The 10552-nt window shown below is 46.2% G+C and overlaps 1 pseudogene; it reads left to right on the forward strand.

The window, feature by feature from the left end:
• The first annotated feature begins 6879 nt into the window (after nucleotides 1-6879).
• LOC124663795 lies at nucleotides 6880-7810 on the forward strand (annotated as a pseudogene).
• Nucleotides 7811-10552: the final 2742 nt, after the last annotated feature.

Genomic DNA, 10552 nt, shown 5'->3' on the forward strand with positions numbered 1-10552 from the left:
GTATGCCGTCGGCAGCGGCATGCACACGCTGATGTAGCCGCTCCACGCTCCGGACGGCGGTGGCGGTCCAAACCCTGTTTTCAATTCAGTAAATTAACCATCAAACACCGAGATTATGTTCACACATACTAGTTGGAATTCATGAAAACCACCCGTCTCAAAGGGTAGTTGAACATTATGGATTTGAGGATTCATCTAGCAACATTTTTCAATTACTTCTAGCAAGTCCAGCATTTGGTCAGCTTTGCGTACAAATTGAAAAATTGCCGGCCACCGCATGTTAAGTCTGAATGGCTAAATTTTGGAAACTTTCACATAGAGAATGCAAGATATCTTATCGATCTGAAAGTGTCTTGACAACATGTTTGTCTCTCGTCGCCGGAGTTAGTTCATTCTAACTGAATATGTGTTCTACCAAGGCTTCAACTATCACCAACTACACAGAATATGTGAATAGCAGAAATGTTGATTACACTTACACAGGAAAAAAAACCTTAGCGGAGGACTGATATTCATAGGAAAAACTGCTGGATTTGTCGGCATCTCGGCATTTGACGAACCAAGTCTAGAAATCTTCGTCACGAACCAGCAGTTGGCTGCTACAATGCCGATATACAAAATTTAGGGATTTTTCCTGCCGTTAAGCATTTCAATACACAGGGGTGTAGTCTGACAGAAATGGATGAACCAAAAACCATGTCAAGATGGCAATTTCTACATATGTAAACAATCCTATGTAATCGTCAGTAAACTAACTCAACAAGTCGTAATTTGAGCTTAAGTGCACAAGATATCTGGCTATAGCCCCACCATGATCGCGCTCACTGAAGCAAACAGAGCCTCCAAACTGAAATCAGAATCCAAGGCCCCAGAATCCTACCGTGAAACCTTATATGTTTAAGTCAAATTCAGACAAAGCGCAAGACGTCTTGTCTCTAGTAGTCTAGAGAACAAAATCCAGTACTACACTAAGCAAGCAACATCGTCCTCCACATAGGATCGGACTGAGAGCCCTTTGGAACTAGCACACCAACCTTACTCGTACCTGACAGTTCCAATCAGATAATGCGGATCGGACAACACAGCACTAGCACGCGACCAAGCTACGCGATTCAATTGGCATCCGGATCAACGGTGGCTAGAACATAGGAGAAGGGGCAAAAAAGTGACCTTTTGGTGGGCGTCGTCGTCGTCGTGGACGAGCCCCTCCTGGCCGGGCATCTCCAGGTCGCCCCCCTCCTCTCGTAGTGCGTCGGCGGCGGCGGCGCCCACGCCCTGCTGCAGCCGTACATCGGTCCGTATGGCCGCGGCGGTTCAGCAGACGAGCCTATAGGGCTTAGCGGAGGCCGCGGAGTTGGTCCTCCATGTCCATCTCCGGCAACCGCCTCGTCCGTCTCCGTACGGGTATGCATCGAGTCAGGGAGGCGGCGGGCGCAACAATGGTTGCGCGGGGCTGTCCGAAGAGAAGGGCACTGCGGCAAGGATGGCGGGAGGATAGCAGAGGGACAGCGGCGGCGCGGTTTGGAATCGGAAATGCGCGGTGGATCGAGCGAATTGGTGAGTGAGAGAGATGTGGAGAGCGGCGGCGCTCTGAATGTGTGGGGAATCGAGGAGCTGCTGCTGCGGCGGCGACTGCGAGGAAGGAAGGGGAATCGAGGAGAGATGCCTCGGGACTCGCCATGAGAGACTTCAATTGACGAAAGCTTTCCGCGTTCAGTGGAGCGACTGGCGTGAATGCGATTCTTGTGATCTACTACACGCTCTGTTGCAAAAGAAGAGGAAGATAAGACCCCACACTATCTATATACTACTATACTACATTATTATTTACCGATGGATTAAAGCTGAGGAAAATATAGGTTGACTTTATTTGACTTTCTCTTATTTTATAGTAACAAAATATGGCATATAAGATCAAAGACCGGCTCAAACAGAGGTCAAGTTGTTACAATTTTTTGTTTGATTATTACGCACTGTGAGTTTTTTTATTATAATCCAAAAACTTATTGCAGGATATATAATCTAATTTGAGAAGGAAGTGTTGGATCCGTCGCATAGTTATTATCTATCATTTTATTTTCTATTTAGTTGACATGCATTAAGGGTTGTTATTTGATGTTAGGGGATGGTCCAAAAATAGGACTATCAAAAGCACGAATATTTTCGACTTATAGTGTGAAACCAGCATGTCGGGGCCACCAGCCCAATTAATTCGAGAACATGGGTTATTAATCATGTTGCTATGACCTACCCTAAAACTTGAAGAAAAAATTCAAATGGTATAACCTCTTTTGGAAGTAGATAAAATGGTACACAATGCGGGGTCCATGAATTAGGTTTCGCCTAAACTCACGCGGTGAAGGTCGGGTCGAAAATCATCCCCACTTGCATGAGGTCAAACTTTATGCATATGATGGTGGTGTAAAGTGCAGAAGCTAATTCACAACTCTCATGTATGACCTTCTTTTCACAAACAGGACTATCCCGCATCAAATATTATGAACTTGGAGTGCAAACCCCCAACATTGGGGCCACCAACACAATTGTTATGAGAATACGGGATCTTTTGGGGTTGATCACGTTCTTGTGACCAATGGTGCAATCCCCAACTGTATAGACAATGGATAACAAGTCTCCTCTTTCAAATTATATCTAGTGGTAGACGACGCGAGGAACATAGATTAGGGTTTCACTTGAAATAATGGAAGGAAGGGTCATAAGCCTCTCGTCCTAGTGGTTCCCATCTGCATGAATATTCTCAATTTATAATGTGAAACCCCCATATTGAGCCCAAATCTTGTGAGAACATGCATGGGCTATTTTTGGGTTCATCATGCTCCTATGACCTACACCTACATAAACAAAGAAAATTCAAATGGTATATCCCTTTTTAGGCATATCTAGGGTAGATGAAGTGGGGCCCATGGATTAGGTTTCTCCTCAAATAGTGCGGGGAAAGCTAGACCCACTTGCATGAGGTCTTAATACTAAAAGCATATAAGGGTGGTGTAAGTGGAAAGAATAGAAGAAAGAAAAGAAAATTGTAGAAAGATAAGGGAAATATAATAAATAGGTAAAAGTGGTTTATCTAGTGTTTGTTATTGGTAGTCGTCAAACATTTAAATGTATTTAAAATAACATAGATAAATATTTGTGGAGCATCCCATTAGGGGTACACTCGGCAAACATGGGCCATCGTCACGAAACCACGAGAGAAGGGACACTTGACATGTATTTTGTCGAGCATGAGATGTTGCGAATGTTTTTCCTATTCGTCGAGCATCACATGCTTGTCGGGTGAGTTTTAGAAAAATACTTAGCATCTTGTCTACATTACCGAGTATTTCTTGTTTATTGTGTTTGTTTCTAGCTATACTCGGCATGCCCGTAGTGTAACTCGTCAAAATACCAGAGAATCGGCATAGACGAGTAATGTTTCTCTATGACCCAGGTAGCAGGACCAAAACGAGAAGCATTTGCAACCCAGGTAGCAGGATCAAAAACCCCTCCATTCCTCTGCCACCTCCATCGGCCTCCCTGCTCGCGGCCAACACGATATGTGAATGTGTTGGCGCCTCACCTTGCCCCAATCTCCCCATCCGCCACCTCGACCATCGCTCTAAGATTCATCACAACCACATGGCTTGAACATACATGTTGACGACACTTTCGTATTGCATGGTCCCAGTCGTGTGTAATTATTTTGGCTTCACCAACAACATTTTTCTGCCGCCCCTGTAGTCTTGGCTATGGAATGCCTTTTCGTTGTGTTGGAGAAAAACCTCGGTGTATGTTCTTGGTTAGCGTTTGCACAATCCCATAGGTTCTTTCGGTGGTATTCTTGTCTTTGGTGTCGTGAGGTCCTCCATAGGGCTCATGGAGTCTAGCATTCCGGCTCGTGATTTCTCGAGGCGTCGTCTTGGTATACATATTCTTGGTATGCACTGACATGGACATCACGCTGACGCATGTGCCGGGTCTCGGACCCGTAGGTCCTTCACCATACTCGGGTCACAGGTTCTTCCGTTGAGGTGTCCACGCCTACCCTATAATCAGTTTTATCCTCGAACTCATTGTGCCTCGACGAAATTATTTAGAGGATCGTATCCGGAAACAATCAAGTGGAAGCTATTCCTAGTGTGACAAGTGCAACGATGATGTAGTAAGTATGCGAATGCGTGAATTTTTTTTAGCCCGTGTTGCATTGCAGAACCACACGTACATATATAGACAGTTGAGCTAGCTACTCGCCACATACATCCATACCTCTGTTAATTCGTACGTACTCCCAAAACAGGCGCCAAACCAAATTTGCCACGATGACTAGAGAGGGCAAATTTGATTTGATTTTCGGTCCAACATTTTCTTTGAGAGCCAAAAAAAAAAAGGGGGAACTTTGGCCCGAAATAACGAGACCAAATTCGGCTCCACCCAACACTCTCAACCTCCCTCTCCTCCCGAGTCCCGATCCCATTTGCGCCTCCTCCATAGCCGGGAGACCCTGGCCGGCTCCGGCGAGCTCTCGCGCCGCCGACCATCGCTTCGGCACCCTAACCTCCTCCTCTCTCTGTTGCACGCCGTGGAACCTCTGAATCGCTGCCCCACCACAAACCCTAGTTGCCCACTCGCCCAAGATCCCGGCTTGTCCCCTCCGGCGCCGGCCGCCGGCATGTCCCCTCTGTCGCTGCCTCATCTCCCACACCACTGCCCCCTCCTTCCTGTACAGCCTCCGACCCCGTCCTCCCCTCCCGCATCAGATCAACGCAGCCGCTACAGCCTCGCTGATTCGCCATCCGCCGCCACATCCTCGCTGATTCGAGATGCGCCGCCGTCCAGGAGCCACGGCGTCGCGGCGGCTTGTTCGCCGGCGCGCGCGTGCACCGGTAGGTCGGTGCGCGACGCTCCGTCGAACTCGCTCCCTGCGTCGCGCGTATGGCCGACGGAAGTTGCTGCACGCCGGCGTGGCGTCTCTGGTCACCAGGACTCGACGGCGCAGTCCTCCTTGCCGTTCACCTGTCTCTAGCGGCTGAAGGTATGATGTGCCCGAACCCCAGCCCCCAATCCTCTTCTCCCCAATCTGAAAAATCAAAGGTTTCTTGAGCAGCTAGAAGAGTGGATGGACAAATCGGCGGAGAATTCTCGGAGCAGTACGCCCAACAGTCCAGCAGTAATCGTCATCAAGGTATGGTATGATGCTGCTCTCCCGTTTCCTCTTGTGTGGACATATTTGTTTACCGAGGGTTCTAGTCATGTTTATTTGCAGCCTTGGTTTCAGAAATAGATAGAGCTTTAAACGAAATTTCAGGACAGCTTGGTTCTGATGCACAGTAATGAGTTTTGGTTCTGATGCACTTGACCAAATGGATATATATGTTGAGCTGCTGTTGCAAGTATATATAGTAATTAGGAAATATACCTTGTAAATAAACTCGGCCTAGTACGGATGAGTGGTTTGTTGTGTAGAATGAGCTGTGACGTGTGAAAGAAACAAGAGCGTTTTCTTGTAAAATCTGTTGCTCACCAGGTTAGTTTCAGTTACACCCCCCAGATGTTACTTACTGCTGGTACATGATGACCTGATGATTTTCACTTGCTGTACATATCTAGCTTAGTAAATCTTGTGTGTATGGTATTGAAAGGTGTATATTCATGCAGGCATGTTGTATCTTGTTCATTATGGTGGTACTCTATGATTCATCGAGATGAAGTAACTGTTTTGCTGTCACTAGTTGCTTGGGAAAATTAAGATGTTTAGTTTGGTGTAGCATGCTTATCTTGATCTTTACCATCTACTTCTTGTCCAGGGAAGGGGAAGTTGAGATTGTAAAGCTGATTGTTTTTTTAGAAGGAGCTGATTGCCGGCCGTGCCCGTGACCGCTTCTTTGACTTGTTTGTTCTTGCTCCGGCGGCGACGTGTTGTGGTGTTGCTGTGTGTTTATGCTCCGACAATTGCAACGAGAGGGAAGGAGCACCGGTGGCGCGGCTGTGTGGGTGCTACGTTGTTTATGTAATTGCTGTAGTTTATGGTCATAATAATCGGACTAACTTGTATCATTTATAATGATTCTCGTCGGAGCTCCTAGATATAGTGTAACGTTTTGGCTCGCGGTTTCGCGATGCATTTGTCCCGGTTTGTTGATTTTCATGGCCGGTGCTAGACTTGTGCATGGCCTTTCGGCGGGCATCATGGGAAATTATTTCGATGGACCTTATCCAGGGAAAAGAATCAATTGGAATACTAACTGTACTTGGTAGGTTTGTAATAATCGGACTCATCACCGCGGAACGAGACCAAGGGTGGAAGTGAGGATGTGGATGGGGATTTTTTTTCTTTGAGATGTCGGGTGGGGTGGGGATGAGGATTGGGGACGGAGTGGAAGAGAGGATGTCCACACTGAAGCCATCCTGCCGTGTGATTTTGATCCGACGGGCGCGGCGAGTGAGCACCGTGTGCGTGTGAGACTAAAACGAGCCCAGTCAATAATTAGATTTGGCGTACCATTTATAATGATTTTTTTCTTTTGCGTTATAATGAATTAAACCTGTAGCTTGGTGAGTAGTCCAGAAATTAGGATGTGATGTGGTGGATGTCCAGAAATTAGGCACGCGGTCATGGTGAATTAATTAAGCAATAATCAGCTACTTTTGGTAGTAGTAGGAAATTTCAACTTGGAGTAGTAGTAGGTAGGTTAGTAATAATCGGAGTTTGCACGTATGGGCAAGGAAGAAAAAGAAGATAGCTGGCTGCCAACCAACGGAAGGGAAGAAGCGCCAGCCGGTGAATTAAAAGCGAGGGATTTAATTGAATTGAATCAGCCAGCGAAGGAAACGAAGCGCGCGCCGCACCGATAAGCCAGCCAACGAAACGACCTGGAGAACATGACCTCCCTGATCGACAACCTTGACGGCAACAGTGCACTCTGCGGCGGCGATCCGCAGCTCAGGCTTCCAAGCGGTTGCTCCGATTTGTACAAGGGCTACGTCTCCATCTTCCTCCAGCAGGCGAGCCACGAAGAGACCGGAGCTGCCACGGCAAAGGGCCAATTGAGCATACTCGACCGGGACGGGATGCCATCCTGCACCAAACACATAACAGATCGAGCGCACCTTCAAGGGGCCTCCCTTCGGCTGGGGCGAAATAGACTTCGTGAAACACCAGGATCTCGACAAGGACAAGCGTCTCCACGATGGTTGCCTTACCGTCCTTTGTGACGTCACCGTCACGGAGCACTACACGCACGTCCATGTCGAGGTTGCCGCGTCAGCAGCGCCGCCGTTCGACCTGCGCGGGCAACTCGCAGAAGCCATGTGGAATATCCAGAAAGTAGATGTCCAGGTCGAGGTCCGCGGGGAGACGTTTCCCGGCCACCGGTGGGTACTTGAGGCCCAATCGCCCGTCTTCAAGACGGAACTGTCGACCGCCGACGTGACCACCAAGCTACGCATCGATGACATGGACGCCGAGGTGTTCAAGGCTCTGCTCCGGTTCATGTACACGGACTCGCCTCCGGAGACCACCCAGCTCCAGGAGGCGGCCATGGCGGAGAAGATTCTTGTCTCCGCGGACAGGTATAAGCTGGACAAGCTGAAACTCATCTGCGAGAAGACGCTGTGTCAGCACATCGACATGAGCTCTCTGGCTGCCACTCTAGCGTTGGCCGAGCGGCACCGTTGCTCCGTGCTGACCGCGACGTGCATCAAGTTCCTCTCTTCCCCCGGTAATCTCGAAGCGTTCATAGCGGCGGATGGGATCAAACAGCTAAAGGAACGTTGCCCCTCTGCTCTGTTGGACCTCGCGGTGAAGAACTGAAGATCATGGCGCTACAGAAACATTATGGACGGCCTCGTGTAAAAGGCTGCTAGATGGACAATTACAGCACTTAGTCCCCATAGTATTACAGTACTATTAAGCAGGATTCTAGTGTTAGAGATATTATAATATACTTGTGCGCAATGGTTGGATGAAATGTTATCGATTAGTTTGTCTCAGATAAATAGAGGACTTGATTAAATATGTTTTTTTGGAATATGAATGGAAGACTACAGTAATACCTCTAGAAGATGCATATAGATCATAACTTTACTCTTTTGTTTGCAGCATTTGATTCTAGCCCTGCTTCAAGAAGAACTTGCAAGAAAAGAAACAGACAAACAGTAAATTGTTTTCTTAGGGAAATAGGTCCGACTTTGTTGAACAATCTTAGTATTTATGCGTAAAAATGAACAGTCCTTCGGTGTATTATGCTCATATGTGTTGAATAAGCGATTCTCATGGTGAAGTTAACAACATCAAAGGATTGGATCCTTCTCCTGGGTAATTTTACTACACGATTCTAGCACCAGATATATCTTAAAGATGTTCAGCTTATGAAATGACAGTATAAAAATGGAAAATGAAAGTTGTTTGTGAATATTAGATTAATGGTCTTGAGCCAACTCTAGACAACACTTGCAAAATAAGACACTAGGGTCACACTTCCAAGGCTCTAATAGGGCAGGCAACCAACCAAATTCTACGCAATGTATTCTACCGAAAACTCCTTTGAGGGGGTGTTTGGATACTCGCAAGCCCGTTTCCGACACGAATATAGAATTTGGCACGTTTGATTTCCATGCTTGCATCGATTTCTTGTATACCAAATTTTTTAAAGCTGCCCAAAAGTTGGCCCAAAAACCCGCTCGAATCAACACCTGAAAATATAAATAAGTCCTTTTTCAATTACAATTGTTCATTTATCTCTTATATTATTCTAAAATTCACCTGAAAATTGAAATCCATTTTTTAACGGGATTCTTACTCAAACTGAAAAATTCTATAAACTCGTGTATCATATGATGAATCTACTTTCGTTTATACTTCCATATCTCAATCTATCTTTTTTAGATATTACCTAAAATAGTTGATGATTTTTTCATAACTTAGGTAAGTGCTTTAGTAGGAATTTAACCCTTTCATGCTTATTTTAACTAGTTGGTTAGAACAACGCTTAGCTGGAGCGCCAAGGAATTTGGTGAGATCAAAGAGCAGATTGTATGGGCAAATACTATAATTGCAATGCTTGATCAAGCAGAAGAGACTAGAAGCCTTTCGTTCCAGGAGATGTGGCTGTGAAGAGAGCTAAAAACCAAACTACTTGGTCTATGCTCTGTTGAAAAGAGCGGCGAGACAGAGATCTAGGCTTACATGGCTCAGTCTGGGAGATGCTAACACAAATTATTTTCATATACATGCAAGGCGTAGGATAAGAAATAACTTCATTGGTAGCTTGAAGGATGGGCATCAGGTCATTTCGTCAAAGAAGAACATTGAGGACACCCTCTACCAACATTACAAATAGTGTCTCGGCACACCTATGGAGAGACCTTTCACACTGGATCTGGACTATATCGGTATGGATCACTTTGATCTTTCTAATCAAGAAAATGAGTTCTCCGAAGAAGAAATTTGGTAGGCCATTAAGGACTCTCGCAAGGAGAAATCCCCTGGTCCTGATGGGTTTATCATGGCTTTTTATCACAAATGCTGGTCAATAATAAAGGCGGACCTTTTGGAAGCATTAAGATGTTTTTACCACCTCGACGGTCATGCGCTAGATCAAATCAATAGCGCATATACTGTCCTACTCCCTAAGAATCCTGGAGCTTGTGAGCCTGGAGATGTTAGGCCTATTAGCCTAGTTCATGGTCTTACTAAATTGCACTCAAAAGTTTTGGCCACAAGATTAAGCCCGGTGCTCCCAAACATCATTGGGAATAATCAAGGGGCCTTCTTGAGGGGTTGATCCTTGCATGCCAATTACAAGTTGTCAAAGAGTCAGCTAAGTTTTTAAGGAACAAAAAGTGCAGCAGAGCCTTTCTCAAACTGGATATAGCAAAAGCTTTTGACACACTTGCATGGCAATTCCTCCTGGAAGTTCTTCAACAGAGGGTTTTGGAGTAGTATGGAGGAATTGGATTTCGCTGCTGTTAGGTTCAGTGTCATCAAGTATACTCTTAAATGGAATCCTAGGTACCAAAATATGGCATGTGAGAGGGCTGCGTCAAGGATACTCTATCTCTCACCGATGCTCTTCATCATTGCTATGGATGCTCTCAATCTCATCTTCGATAAAGTAGAAACCATGGGAATTATGGCATCTTTCCCAGCAGGTCATCCTATACCACAAAACCAATCTATTTATGCAGACAATGCCATTGTCTTCCTCAAAACCTCAAGGGTCGAAACAGAGACGGAGAAGACTGTTGACACTCCCTTTCTTGGAGCTTTACGTTAAACTCCGTCCGACAGATGGCTCACCATTATCTGATCCAACGCAGTACAGACAACAGGTCGGCAGTTTGGTTTTCAGAGCCATTGAAAAAAAATGAAACAGCCATATAGTCCGTATATAACACGAGCATGCACCTCCTGTTTTGCCGCACATACCTATAAACCTCCTACATCTCCAAATTGCCGTCTCCTCCGTCAAACACGGAAGCTCCCATCATGTCAATGGCGGCGCGCTTGTCCGCCCTTCGCAGCGCCGGTCGGCGGCAGGTCTCCGCTTCAACC

The sequence above is a fragment of the Lolium rigidum genome, chromosome 1 (genome assembly GCF_022539505.1).
Source record: "Lolium rigidum isolate FL_2022 chromosome 1, APGP_CSIRO_Lrig_0.1, whole genome shotgun sequence".
Taxonomy (NCBI): Eukaryota; Viridiplantae; Streptophyta; class Magnoliopsida; order Poales; family Poaceae; genus Lolium; species Lolium rigidum.